The sequence below is a fragment of the Manis javanica genome, chromosome 9, assembly GCF_040802235.1.
Source record: "Manis javanica isolate MJ-LG chromosome 9, MJ_LKY, whole genome shotgun sequence".
Taxonomy (NCBI): domain Eukaryota; kingdom Metazoa; phylum Chordata; class Mammalia; order Pholidota; family Manidae; genus Manis; species Manis javanica.
In genome coordinates, this window is record NC_133164.1 from 41542761 (window position 1) to 41557829 (window position 15069).

A 15069-nucleotide genomic window follows, 5' to 3' on the forward strand; every position below is an offset into this window, starting at 1 on the left:
CCACACCAGTAAAATAGTTCTGTCAAAGATGTGCCTTTCACACTGCAATAGCTATTGGTTGTATCTTAATCCTCATCTTACTGGAGTGCTCACTCACATTTGAACCAGAATTCTTGGTTCAAATGTCCAAAATACTCTTGCTGACAATTTTCAATGGAAATCTAAGAAGAACTGCAAACTTAACCTATTTAAAAGTACAGTTTTATCTTTTGCCCCAAATTTATTTATCCTGCAGATATTCTCCCAATTCATATAATGGCAACCCTACTCCTCTAACTTCTGTCATGCAAATTTTTCTGGAGTAGTCTCAGTTGACCTCTTTCTCTCTCCTGCCCCAGCCATTCAACAAAAAATGCTCTTGGCACTATTTTCAGAAAGATCCAGAATTGTATCACTTCTTAGCCTTTCCCAGGTTATTCTCTGGTTCAAACTAGTGTCCCTCACCTAGATTATTCTAAGAACCTTAGAAAGGTTTCCTACTTCTGTCACTGTTGAATGACTGCATGACTTTCTTTCTTACTTTCTTCAGTTCTTTATTCAAAATTTATCCTCATGGCAAAGCCTTTCCTGATAACTTTGTTTACAATTCATCAAGGCATTCCATATCAGACACACACACACACACACACAGGAATACACACATATCACTTTTACCTGTGTTAAGTGTTTCCTACAGCACTGATTAGTGTCATCAGACAGAGGATAAGATATCTGTTGCATATCTGCCAGCAAAAAGGGAAGGGTAAGTCTCCAAATTCTTTATTAATTATAATAATAAATGTGAATTTGGTGTTTGGGATACAAATAAAATATCACTTCAAGTTATAGGTCACTGCACACACAGAATGACCCAGTAGAGCCTCATCTGGATCTAATAACATTTAATGACAAGAATCTGACATTTGAGACTAAACTTCATATTGTAATGGGAGGAGACTATTAGAGTTTTGAGAAGGATTGAATATATTTTACATGTGTAAGGAACATAAATAATTTATAATCTGAGAGTGGACTATGTTCAATTAAAGATGACTGGAAATACTTTGCCCTTTTCCCATGGAAATGTGGAACCCATTTTTCTTCCCCTAGAATCTGGCATTGCCCCATGATTTATTTTGACTAATAAAATAATAATAAGAAACAATGTTTAAATGATGAGACAGGGCCTTAAGATGTCTATAGCTTCTGTCTTTTCCATTTGAAATGCTCCTTTTTGGAACACCAACACTGATGCTGTGAGGAAGTCTAAGAACCTATGTGCAAAGGCCCATGTGGAAGAGAACTGAAGCTTCTGGCCTGCAGGCCCACCTGGGGTCCCAGCTGGCAGCCGGCACCTACTCCAGCCAGTGGGTAAGGACATTTTGGATTGTTCAGCCATCTCAATCCTTCAATTAACACCACATAAAGCAAAAGAACTGCCCAGTCAACCCAAGGAAATATGAAAGATAATAAATTGTTGCTGTTTTAAGCCACTTTTTGAGATAAATATTTTGTAACACAGTATATGACAAAAACAATTTTACTTTAGGGTCCCATGCCTCCCTCCATTTTGTTTCTCTGCTGTCTTCTAGAAACATGGTGTCCTTCTGTGGATTCTCTGTATGCATGTAGGAGATGAGAAAACAGAAAAATGGGAAATTATAAGGGTGACATTATAGGAATCATACCTGAATGGAACATATCTCTCTGCTTATTAGCCAGATCCTAATCTAAAAGGCCACATGCAACTTCCAAGAAGCTCAAGTCTTCAGCCTAGCAGTGTCCCTGAAGAACAGAAACACACTAGCACTCCCCACAATAGGATAGAAAGCTACATTCTTTCCAATAACACAGGAAGTGAGAGTGTTTGCAAAGAGCAATGGTTATAAATTTTAAAGTAGGAAGCTTGGGTAAGTATTAATAATTAGAAATAAATCTTTGGTAGAGTGAATGGCAACTAACTTTGGAAAGATTTTCTGGAATTCAGTTGGGATTGTAGATCTTAATTTCATAATGGTATGGATATTTACAGTTCCTTCAATCAATAATCTGCTTAAGTTATGGTAAATTTGGGAAACAAATAAGATTGTGCCAGTGACTAGGGTTGAGATTTTGGAAAAAGATATGAGACAGTCAAGGAACAAGAGAGAACTGCGTTGGCTAGAGAGCTGGCAGGCACATCATGTCTAGGATGGCATAACTGTCATAAAAAAGGGTAACGAAGACAAAGACAAGGCACACAGAGAATAGTAACATGAGTAACAAAGTTATACAACTATCAGTGAGGTAAAACATCGTGTCCAGTGGGATTAATCAAGTGAAAAAAAAGAGGTAAATATTTGAGAGAATTAATTATTTTAGAGAGAGTAAAATTGCAAATGATGACAAGGTTTTCTATGTACCCATATCAGTAGGTGACTGAAATGGGCTGAAGTGGAGTTCAGAGAAAGATTATATACATGAAAAAGTTACAAAGGTTGTGTAGGTCATACCTAGACATATTGAATATTATTCAAGCTTATTCCAAGTCTTGGGTGGGAAGTTCTATTATATGTAGATGGTCACATTTTGATAGATGTAGGTAAGGGTGAGGATAAAAAAAATATTTTTAATGAGGTGAAATAGCAAGGAAGAGATTCTTGATATAAGTCTCAAAGAAGAAATTGTTAATCTTTTGGTGACTGAACAATAATCTGGAAATTATAATGGAAAATCAGGGAATGATGACCTAATAAAGAATTTCTACTTTCAAAGTCTGAAAATAAAGCAGTTGTGGAATTGTGAATTGTATGTGGGCATTTCTGCATTGTTAGGGCTCTCTGATAAATATTTACTGAACCTGGGACCAGAATTAAAACAAGCTTTGGCATGCAATTTATGACTGATTAAACAGAAAGAGAACTACATATAGATTTCCCTCTCAGATATGTTTTACACTTTGGGGGGTGGGGGATGTTGATACCAAGTACTTCTGTCTCCCCTGAAGAAATTTATTTACAACCTAAATTAGAGTAATAACTCTGAATTCTTTGGAGCAAAGGTTTTTCTTCTCCTTTCAGTAGGGAAGAGAGAAGCATGTATATAACCAGATAATATTCATATTTCTGTGTTTCTCATTTATAGTACAGTCCCTGATATGTGTAGGATAACAGATAGTTCTCAGCATATGGACTCAGGAATAATAAATGAGGTGAATGGGAAATGGCACAATTACTATGTAAGTATTAATAATTCATCTGTCCAATACAGAATCCTCATGTGTGTGTTCAGGATAATATTAATAAAGTAGATAGAAAGACCTAACAGCATCATAATAGGGGAATGTCAGGTTTAACTTATGACCTGTAGTAGGTGGGAGAACAATACAAGTCAAAAATATAAAAGAGCTTAATTATGGAATAGGGATTCCAAATATTGGTGTGAAATGTTTTGAACAAGGATAGAGGAAACACAAAAGAGTATGTGAGTGTGAATCTAAGATCAAACCAATACATAAAGCTTCTATGAAGTGATCAGTCACAGCAAACTGAATGTTACTGAGAAATTGTGCCCGTAAATATGTCTAAGAGAGTTGCACAAACTAAAGGCTTTAAATCTCTCTGATTCCTGACCTTACAATCACACAAGCACCAATTTTCAGAGCAGAACAAGTCACAGTTGGTCTTGCCTATATTTGGCTCCACTTCAAAGGAAATCCTAGCAAGATCCTATTGTACTTTCAGAAAATGAGATCCAGATTCAAGACTGGATGACCCAGTTTTGCCATGGTGAATAAGAGTGGGAACAGTATCCCAGACAAGGAACTTCATGGAGAAAGGCATATACTGCTACACTGGGCACATGACTTAGAGCACAATAATTTTATTGTATACACAGAGAAGAAATTCAGAGTCACATCCCAAGAGTTATTTTCAGAAAAATTATATTTTTAAAGAGTGAGATTTCTTCATCTGTGATTTCATAAGTGATTTTCACTTAATCAGAATACCAAGTCCCTCTATTCTGCAAATAAAGTACATACAAATATTAAATTAGAGTATGGTAAGGAGAATAGTGTTGTCAACCTTGGTTACATCTCTATTATGATCATTGAACAACATGGCTGGATTCTTTAAAAGTGAACAAAGAATTACATTTTATTGAAAGATAATTCCTAATTAATTCTAGAAGGCTGTTATAAGGATCAATGATCTAATTTGTTGAGGTGTTTATAAACATGTCTGATCCAGTGTCAGTGCTGTATAAGTTGAATGAACACAGTGTAAGAAACCTTTCGTCTTTCATCTGAGACCTCAAAGAAGCAACTACTTAGTTCACATCAGATGGTTTGGGAAGAAAGTATTCCTGAGGTTCAGTTTGGAATTCTGAGTTTTCTATGAGAGCAACTCTGTGTGTGTGTGAGTTTGTGTTTTGTTTGTTTCTTTAGGTCTGATTTTTCCAAATGAATTATTCTAGAATTTTACTTAATACCAAAATCCTGTCTCATTAATTGGAATATCTGAGAATATATTCATATTTCTGGGATTCCTATCTGAATTCAATGGTCACAAATAATTAGCATCTATAATAAATTTTATAAGTACTATCATTCAGATTACCTGGAATTCTATATCAATACCCTCCCTGCTGCACATACTTGAAAGGTTTATATTCAGAATTGTCTTGAAATTAAAATTGGTCATATATGTACTATTAATTCTGGAGAAACAAAGGAAATCTGTTTAAAATATTTTGTATATTTTAGGTTAATTAAATGCAGGTATCAAAATGTAAACTAACTTTAGCTTTTCCCTGATGAAGAAATGTGAAGACTAAATTATTCATTAAATTTAGTATTAGTTTGAGTTTTAAGTATGACTTTCAAATAGAGGTAACCAATTCTTCTTAGATAGGAAAAGAGAGAAGTCTTTAATAAAGTTTATATGTCCTTCAACAAGAAAGCATAAAGTCAGTAAGAATCCCAATGAGCCAATTTTCCATGTATTGCACCATGGTTTAGCTCCATAGTTCTCATTATGGCTAATTGGCATCAGGCAGTTAAACTTGCTATACTACACTAAAAATGAAACAAGTACAATATCAAGCTGTGCATATACTTCAAATATGTTTAATATCCTATTGCTGAACTTAAGTTTTACTTGCTAGGACAAACTTCACTGAGGTTTGCTGTCTTCAAAAGAGAATAAAATCACTTTGAAGTTTCTTCTTTGAACAGTAAATTCCAGCAGAGGAAAATAGTCAGGCTGTGTGGACAAATGATGTACTAGCCTCACAAACAGCCACATAAATACTGTTTCTCTATTGCTGTGTGACAGATGATCACAAACTTCACAGTTTATCAACACATGATTATCTTGTTTTCCATGGGTTAGAAGGCCAGGCATGGCATTGCTAGGTCTGTTGCTCAGGGTCTCACAAAGAAGAAGAAATGAAGGTGTCAGCCAAGCTGTATTTTTGTCTGGAAGTTGACTGGGAAGAAAGTGCCTCTAAGCTTATTCAGTTTGTGGGCAACATTCATTTCCTTGTTGTATGACTAAGGGCCTGGCTTCTTAGTGGCTTTTGCAGGAAGCCATTCTCGGGTCCTAAAGTCACCCACAGTGACCTGCCATGTAGCGATCTCACAGAGCCTCTCAAGACATTGTAATTTACTCCTTCAAGGCCAGCAGGGGAATCACTTTCTCTAGGCTGCTAAGACAAAGTATTCTAATTACAATACATAATATATATAATAATGGAAGTGATCATGCCATTGCATTTGCCAATAGAATCAAATTTCAGGGTCTTCGGCACACAGGATTATCCAAGGATGTACTGGAGCTTACCTTTTGGAGTGTCAGACACAAATCCGTATCTGCTCAAGTTAATCCTTAGTTGTGTTTCTTCACTCCATATCAAATGAAAATTCATTGTTTTATTTAAACTTCCCTTTTTCACTTCTTTCCTTGAATTTCCTAATTTATTTCCTCATAATTTTCATCTTTTTTTCACTGTGGCTTTTAATCTTCCTTTATTGGTATAGGTCTGTGAATTATGTCTCACTAAGGCTTATCAGAGACCATATTTCTTCTTAATCCAACAGGCTTTTTTTTTTCTTTCTTCAAATTACTTCTGTAAATCACTACAACACAACCGGGTGAACTACCTTTCTCTTCAAGCACATTATGTCCTACAAATAGCCAAGACTATTCTGTTCTAATTCTTTGCAAAAATAGATCACTGTAATATGATGACACCTGAGCAACAGAACAAAGTCTCTGGGATTATTTATCATGATTAACTAATAATCCACTAGATTGTATTTCAGTATAAAGAAAACATATGAACATCACTAGGAAAATTCTTGACTAGGTAAAAAGCTTTTTTATTGGTGGGTGAACAAATATGAAATTACTATCTGATTCTTATTTCATGAGTGAACACAAAAATACTTTACATCTATCATTAACAGGTTTATATTAAGAGGATGGAAATACAAATGTCATTTTGTTTTGTCACAATTAAAGTATTATAAAATTCAGTACATACAATTTATTAAGTCCTATAAAATTAGTTCACATAAAAAAAAATTGAATTGTGCCTTTTACTTCTGCCCTATAACAATATGACATCTAAATAAGGGATGCTCAAGAAATAATTTTGGTGGAATTATTATTACCATTATTATAATTTCTAACTTTGGATAAAACATTTGTGGGATTTTTCTCTTGATCTGAACATTTAGAGATAAATAACTGATCCCTGTGGTCTATGATTAAGCCAAGGCCCTTGCTTCACTATATAGCTTTATACCTTCACCTCCAACTAGCAAAGAAAAGAAATAACAGAAGTTGCTTCATCATCAACACAACTTCTGCTGGAAGATTTTTTTCTAGCCTACCGCCCTGAGGGTAATTTATGAGCTCCTTTTCTGAGTCCCCAATGCATTCCTTGAATACTACTTCCTTTGACTATTATTCTAAATTTTATTAAATCTTCTTTTTGTCTAGCACACTAAATTAATGATTCCATGATGGCAGGGATTATCTCGTGCAGTCTTCATTTTTAGATATGCAACATTGTATCTTGCACATGAATGTGATGGTTAATTTTATGTGTTAACTGGGCTAAGGGATGCCCCGATAACCTGGTAGAAAAAAATTTTCTACATATATGTACATATATATGTAGATGTACTGATATATATATATATATATATGCTGTATTGGTTCTGTTTCTCTGGAGAATCTTAATACAATAGTAAACTTCCAATAAATATATTCTGAATAACTTAAAATGATTTGATTCTTTTTTTAATCTATTTATAAATTCTTGCCAAATTAATTGAAGTACAAAAATTATCATTATGGTGTTGTAAAAAGATAAGAAAGATACTGCATGAGATCTCAAGGACTTCAAGGACCTTGGAATATCATCAGAGATGTTGATACATAAACAATTTTCTTATTTACCACGTTGCCCCAGAACATCACAAAAAGATATGTTGTTTATATATCATTATCACAAGATATTCAGAATTTCACTATTTTAATTCCTTGCTAGCCAAATTATAAGCAAGCAGTAGATTCAATCTCTCTTCATCTGTAAATAATAAAATGCACATTACAGAGTTGGTTTGAGAATTTAAAACAATAAATTTGAAGTGTAAGAAACTCAGTAGTTACTCAACAATTAAATAAGTATTATTATCATACTTTATACTCCTTTTCACAATTTAAGAAGCTAAGCAACAAATTGTATGTTGTGGTAAAGGGAACCAAGATTTGAGATCAGGTAATCTAGATCGAAATCCTAAATTTGTGTCTTTGAAGCAGCTCTACTTTCCTTCTGAAGAATTAAACTTTTAGATTTTTCTGTTTACTCCTTAGCTCACTTCTTTCAGAATTCTACATACTCATTAGGAAACCTTGGCTACTTCTAGTTATTTAAGTGCTAGCTATAGTCTGATGATACCACATTTCTCTTTAATATATACATCCAATAGCCTATTGACATCACTATTTCATTGTCCCAAAGACACTTCATATTTAACACACTAAAACTGAGTTTTTAAAATCTACGCACAATCCTAAAATTTCTAAATATTTTTCTTCCCCTTACCATCCGTTCTGTTGTACACACACCTTCTTCTGATAGCAACATGTGTATTTTCTTTTACACCTTGCCCTCCCTCATCACCTAGTGCAAAGTACTCATTAAATTATGTTAAACTTCCAAAATATATCTCAATCTCTCTATTCCTTCATCTTCATTTTTATAAACATATTCACATCTACCACCATCTCTTGGTGTGATTATTAAAAAAACTTCCTAACTGCTTACACTGTGATCACTCTAATTTACTGTCAATTCAGAAATCTAAATTCAACTTTTCAAAAAACACAAATTAGATCATATCCTCCCTCTACTTAAAATTTCTAGTATCAACAAATGGTGTTTGGAAAACTGGATATCCACATACCAAAAGAATGAAGATGGACCTTGATACCATGTACAAAAATTAACTCTGAATGGGGCAGACCTAAATGTAAGAGCTAAAAATATTAACCAGTTATGTGTACTAGTTACAAAAAGAATTTTGATTGACAATTTTTTACTAACTCTCTTGTGGCTATGAGAATGGATATGTTCCACATAGGTGATAATACTTCAGGAAAGAGCCCAGTATGACAAGACATGCAGAACAGAGCCAATTAGAGATTAGAGGAGCAACCATAGTAACAGCTGACATATAACATTAGCAGCAAAGAAATTTTATTGTTACAGGCCTTTATGACAATGGGATTGCCTGTTGCTACCACAAAGCTGACTACCACAAACCTACATACATATATAAAAGTCATACTATGACATAAATCAGATTTTTATAATATATGTAAAAGTTAATTAACTCGAAAGCTATCCCATTGAGAGGATGATCTTAAAACAACTTAGTGCTTCTCCTCACTTGTGTAAAATCTCAGCAGATAAAGCATACACCAAACAAACAGTGCTTAATATTATATGTTTTTACTCTTATATGATATTGGTTCCCTTTCCAGATTCTAGAGGCCAAAGCAAGGAAGCAAGAGGCCTCTAGAAGTTGGAAAAGGCAAGGAAAAGTATTCTCCCTTGAAAACTCAAGAAGGAATACAGCCCTGAGAGTGCCTTGATTTTGGATGACTGACCTCAAGAACTGTAAGATAATTAATGTGGGTTTTCTAAGCTATGAAATTTATAGTAATTTGTTTCAGTAGCAACAGGAAACTAACACAGATTTCGGTATCTGGAAGTGTGGTGCTGTTGTTAACAAATACCTAAACATGCAGAAATGACTTTGGAATTGGTTAGTGGATAGATGCTGCAGGAATCTTGAGGACCATGATCAAAAGAGCCTATATTGCTTTGAGAAGACTGTGGACAGAAATAGAGATGTTACAGATTCTACCAGTAAGAGTTCAGAAGAAATGTATACCAAAGTGGAGAAAAACTCTATTATCTCAGACAATATAAGTCATCATAAAGAGATTATAGGTTGAAATATGATATTAAACATCCTCCTATTGAGGGCTCAGAAAGCAGTGGGGAATATGTTACTGGAAACTGGAGGAAAGGGGATTCTTGCTATTGTTATTGACATAAAGATTAGTGAAATCATGCCTACACATATGTGGAAAAAAGACCTTGTAAGTGATGAATTTGGATATTTAAGTGAAGATTTCTAATCAAAGTGCTGAAGGTACAGCTTGGTTCCTTCATAACAAGATGCAAGAGGAAAGTGAAAATTAAACAGATTAAGCAAAAGGAATCCAGACTTAATAACTTGGGGGAATTCTCAGCCTATCTAGATAGCAAAAAGATGTTAAAAATGAGGAGATTCACTGTCAGAAAAGTGCTTTCTGGAGAGAAAGCCAGCAATGTAGCTGGACAACTTTTTGCATATGCCTTAGAAGGATCAAAAGTCTAGTTCATTTACATGGAGAGTTCATGAAGGGAAGTTGATGTGATACAGAAGCAGAGAAAGAAAGAAACATGAAGACAGAGAAACAGGGCCAGAAGAGAGGGACTGGAGGAAGAAAACTGTATAGCTAGGTTTAAAGACGTTACTAGTAGCCAAGGCAAGGAGACAGACTGTATTAACTAGCAAAACCAAGGGAACCAGAAGGAATCATGACTACTGTCATAAGGGCTTCAGCCTAGTCAGATGAATTTGGATTTCTACCATCTAGAAATGTAAGAATAAAGTTGCACTGTCTTGAACCACAAAATTTGTGGTAATTTGTTACAGCAGTAACAGGAAACTAATATAGGCACATATATAAACATGCATATATTTAAAATATATTTCAATTATTAACATAATATTGTCTTAGATCTCAGTATTTTTTTCTAATGAGAAAAGGTAGTTCTGAGTTACCTGCTATACAAAATATTGAAAAATCAGCACAAAATTATGTCTTATTTAATTACTGATATAGTTATTACTTCTATAATTCTGAATATATCAGAGTTATAGTTTTGTCACATTTACACTTAAATGTATACAGCAGACTATTAGATCATATATCATATATTTATTAGCATAAATTTATAAATCTTAATTCAGTTTTCTTTTTTAAATAAATTGAAAAGTTATTGCTTCCACGTTTTGAAGGTGAATATACATACAATGGTAATTAAGGGGGCTTAACTCTCAAATAGTATTGCAATATATAAGGGAATTGAATTCATTGCAGAAGTATACTTTATTTATATCAGTTTTTAAAATTTATACTGCAAAAATATTTTCCAAATTTAAAAATATACAAGAAGGCCCTAAGTTTTTCAAAATTAGCAAAAAAATACTTAGTAAAGAGAAAAATCCACAAATTGTCTAATCATAATGCATATAATTATCCTAATCATAATAATTTGGATCAAATCATAAAAATGAGCTAATTATAAAAATCATAAAAAATAGGTCACATCATTTTGACAGGGATATGAATATTAGTTTGTCTTGAGTGTATACTAGATTAGAATATTGGAATTAGAATATTGGAATAGATTAGAATCCCTTCTGCAAAATAGAAATACACAATCCTAATTATAATTTAAAACACGACACAAGATCTGAAAAGTGTCACTTATCACTTTAAGGTTCTAATAGGTCAGACAATATATTTTATCTGTTTCAAATCTCTTCATATTTAATAACTTTTGGAAGAAATGTTTTCTGTTCCATAGTGATGAAGGGAAATATATAAAATATAATATGTTATTTTTCACATCTAGTTATAATATAATTATGAAACATTTGAATAATAGGGAAAATAGAATAAAAGGGAATGGACTGACTAAAACAAGCTAGTGTTAGTATAAACACGGGGTTGATTATTAGGCAAAGCATTATTTCAATTACAAATATAAACCATTATTGTCAAAATATGGGATTAACATTCATTGCTATTAGATTGAACACAACTAAGTTGATGATTTGGAGTTTTCTTTAAACTGGGTATTGTTGGATTTTTTATCATGACTTATTTAGTTGTATCATTGTTGAAATAGGCCAGTTGATAAAATTTATTATGAAGATTATCAAAGTATCACATTTCATGAAAGATTTGTTTAGATTGAAGTAAAGTAACAGATCATTTTTAAAAAATATACCTGTTACTGCTATAAATAGTGCATTTTTACTTAAAAGTTATTTAACATAATCTCATTATGTCAGTGATTTTTAAGTCCTTTATTCATTACCAAGTCATAACAAAAGCATTACTGTAAATGTTCTGCAATTTATCAATTTCAAAACAAATTTTTTTCTCTAAATAATTGAATCCCAATATATGATAGATAATTCATTTTGAAAATGATTTCAGCATGTAACATGGACAATTACAGTCAATCAATATATAATATGGTATAAAGATAGGTAATATGTGATCTTAGGTGATGCTACTTAAGAAATATATTTAAAGAAATTACTTAAAAGAGCAATTTTATTCAGTTAGAATTTCATTGCTAGTTATTCTATTTTTTATTTATAACACATATAATTATATAAACTATATGCTATAATATATATATATATATATATATATATATTATACTATAATAAATAGATCAGCCATATATTAGTTTCTACCAGTTATGGTAGGCTTGGAATTTAGTCACATAATTTAACAACAGAAATCACAATCACACCTAACAACTTTTCAAAAATAAAGATTTTCTAATGACTAGAAGTAAATTTCTTAAAATATAGGAAGAAAGATTTTTAGAAAATAGGAAATTGATTTTTTAAATGAAGAGAGTAAACTAATAAAAAGAGAACATAAAAGAAATAATATATATTCAACTGACCAATTTTTGCTATTACAAGACATATCATATTCTAAAGATTTGTATATAAATATTTCCCAGAACATGATAAATTAAGTCTCCAAATTACCTATATATTTTACATGTATTAGAGAAATACAGTAAATATCCTATCGTGATTTATATACTGTCCAGAAGCTTTTACAAGAGTAAATATTAAAATGGATACATATACCATGATTAAATAAATCTAGGCATTCTAAGCAGTTATAGTAAACAGAAATACCCAATACTGCTAATTTCAATAGTCATGCACCTGTTATTTGAAGCATGCCTTTGGCTTTAAACTTCTAGTTAATAGAGAGGAAAAAAGATGACAAAATAGGAAGGTAAGGCAGACATCTCCTCCCACACAGACACAAAGAAAGCAACTACAGAAAAAGCCCTGAGACTTCAGAATGGACTATCTATAACTGGTGAAGAAGAGAAGACCACATAGAGAAAGGTAAAGTGGCAGAGCCTTGATGTAGAAGGGCTGCAGCCCTTCCCCCATCCCAGCCCACAAACAGAAGGGAAAAGAGCAGAGCTACGAGAGATAAGCACTCAGAAACTCTGCACACCTGGCCCTGGAGGTCTGCTCTGGGAACACGAGTCCACATTGCATTGGGATTTGGGGACTTGGGGCTGGACACCAGGGAGAGTTGGAGCACTCTGGGAGGCTGAGACTCCTGTTGCTTGTGGAGGACAGCCATGCTCTGTTGGTCCAACTGAGATCAAAACAGGAGATGCAGTTTGAAAGATTTACCAGTAGCAGGAAATGTACCAGAGGGGCAAGGAATGGATGGAGCTCTCTTCAGAGAAGAAAGAGCAGGTGGATGATGCTGCTCCAGCTCTCCTTCAGTCCAACTCATTAGGCACTCAGGGGAGCCCCAAACACTCCATCCCTGTCGCTGGTGGCTCAGCCCCAAGGTGCTTCCCTGTGTACACACCTGCCAGGACTGCTTGGCTCAACAGTGGTCAGAATTTGCTGTCTAGCAGTCAGAGGGAGTTTTCCTAGTTTTCTTGACTTTTTTTAGCCCAACTGGGGTGGTACCTGCAGGAGCCAGCTTCAAACTCTCCTTCCTCTGAACTAGAGGCCCAGACCTATGCGCCATTCCCCTGCACTCCTTTCCCATCAACCCTATCAGACATGCAGCAGCAGTGCAACCATTTCTACAGGGCAGGCAGAAGGGAGCCCCATGCACAATGATCCCAGCACAAGCTTCCCTGCTCAGTTCGCAAAGGGTCCACTGAGGTGGCTAGCCCAGCAACAGCAACTGGGGCTCCACCACAAAGGAGAACTGGGTAGTAAAGAGTCTTGAGCTTCTGTGCACCAGAAGACCTTCCTCATTTAAACCATTATCCTCTAGCCCAGGAGGCATAGTGGATCCATCTAATACAAAGGAAAAAACAGAAACCCTGACAAAATGAGGAGGCAGAAGAATATGTTCCCAACAAAACTACAGGATAAGATACCAGAAATAGGGCTAAATAGTATCATCATTGGTGAACAGATCTCACCAATCTTCTTGATAAGGATTTCAAATTAACAAAAATAATATGCACACTGGTCTGTGGGAAAGTAATGTTGACCTCAGGGAGGACATCAACAAAGAGAAGAGTTAAAAAAGAACCACTCAGAACTGAAGAATACAATATCTGAAATGAAAAATACAATGAAGGGAATGAAGAGTCGACTGCTGCAAGTAAAGGAGATCATCAGTGAGAAGGAAATTAGAAATCAGGAAAACAGTGAAGATGAGGAAAGGAGAGAAAAAAGAAACCCTAGAAATGAGAGGATGCTAAGAAAGCTGTGTGACAACTCCCAATGAAACAATATTTGCATAACTGAGGTACCAGTATAAGTGAAAGACAAAGGAGTAGAAAGTCTTTTAGAGGAAATAATTTCTGAAAACCTCCCCAGTCTGGGGAAGGGAATAGACGAGGTCCTGGAAGCAAGGAGAGCACATAACAAAAGGAACCACAGGAAGACAACTATAAGACAAATATAACAATTTAAATGATAAAGTTTAAGGATAAAGAGAGGGTATTGAAAGCAACTAGAGAAAGCCAAAAAATTTTTATAAGAGAAAGTCAATCAGGCTATCAGCAGACTTCTCAGCAGAAACTTTACAAGCTAGAAAGGGGTATCATGAAATATTTACTGTATTGAAAGAAAAGGACCTTCAACCAAGAATTATCTACCCAGCAAGGTTATCATTTCTGTTTAAAGGAGAGATTAAAAGTTTCCCAGATAAATGAAAGCTGAAGGAATTCACCACCACTAAAAGAGCTTTATAGGATATGTCAAAGGACCTTCTGTAGATGGAAAAGTTGTTAAGCCTAATAGTTTCACCAATGAAAATAAACCCATAGAAAAAGGTAGTAAACCACTTACCAAGAGAGTACGAAGTTAAAAACAAGTCAAAAGTAGTAAAACCAATAATGTACAAAATCAGTAAAGGGATACACAAAAAGAAAATATAGATTATGTACATCTAAAACATAATTGGTGTAGGGAAAGAAGAATAAAAAAAAGAAATACTTTTACATTGTGTTTGAAATAGAGCATCATTAACTTAATACAGATTCTTATATATTTAGGAAAATATGCAGGAACTTAATGGTGTCCACAAACCTAAAGCCTATAATAGATACACACACACACAAAAAAAAGAAATCCAATCACAACACTAAACAAAACCATCAAATAACAAGAGAAGAGTATAAGAGAGGAAGAAAGGAAAAGAGAGGAACTACAAAAACAAC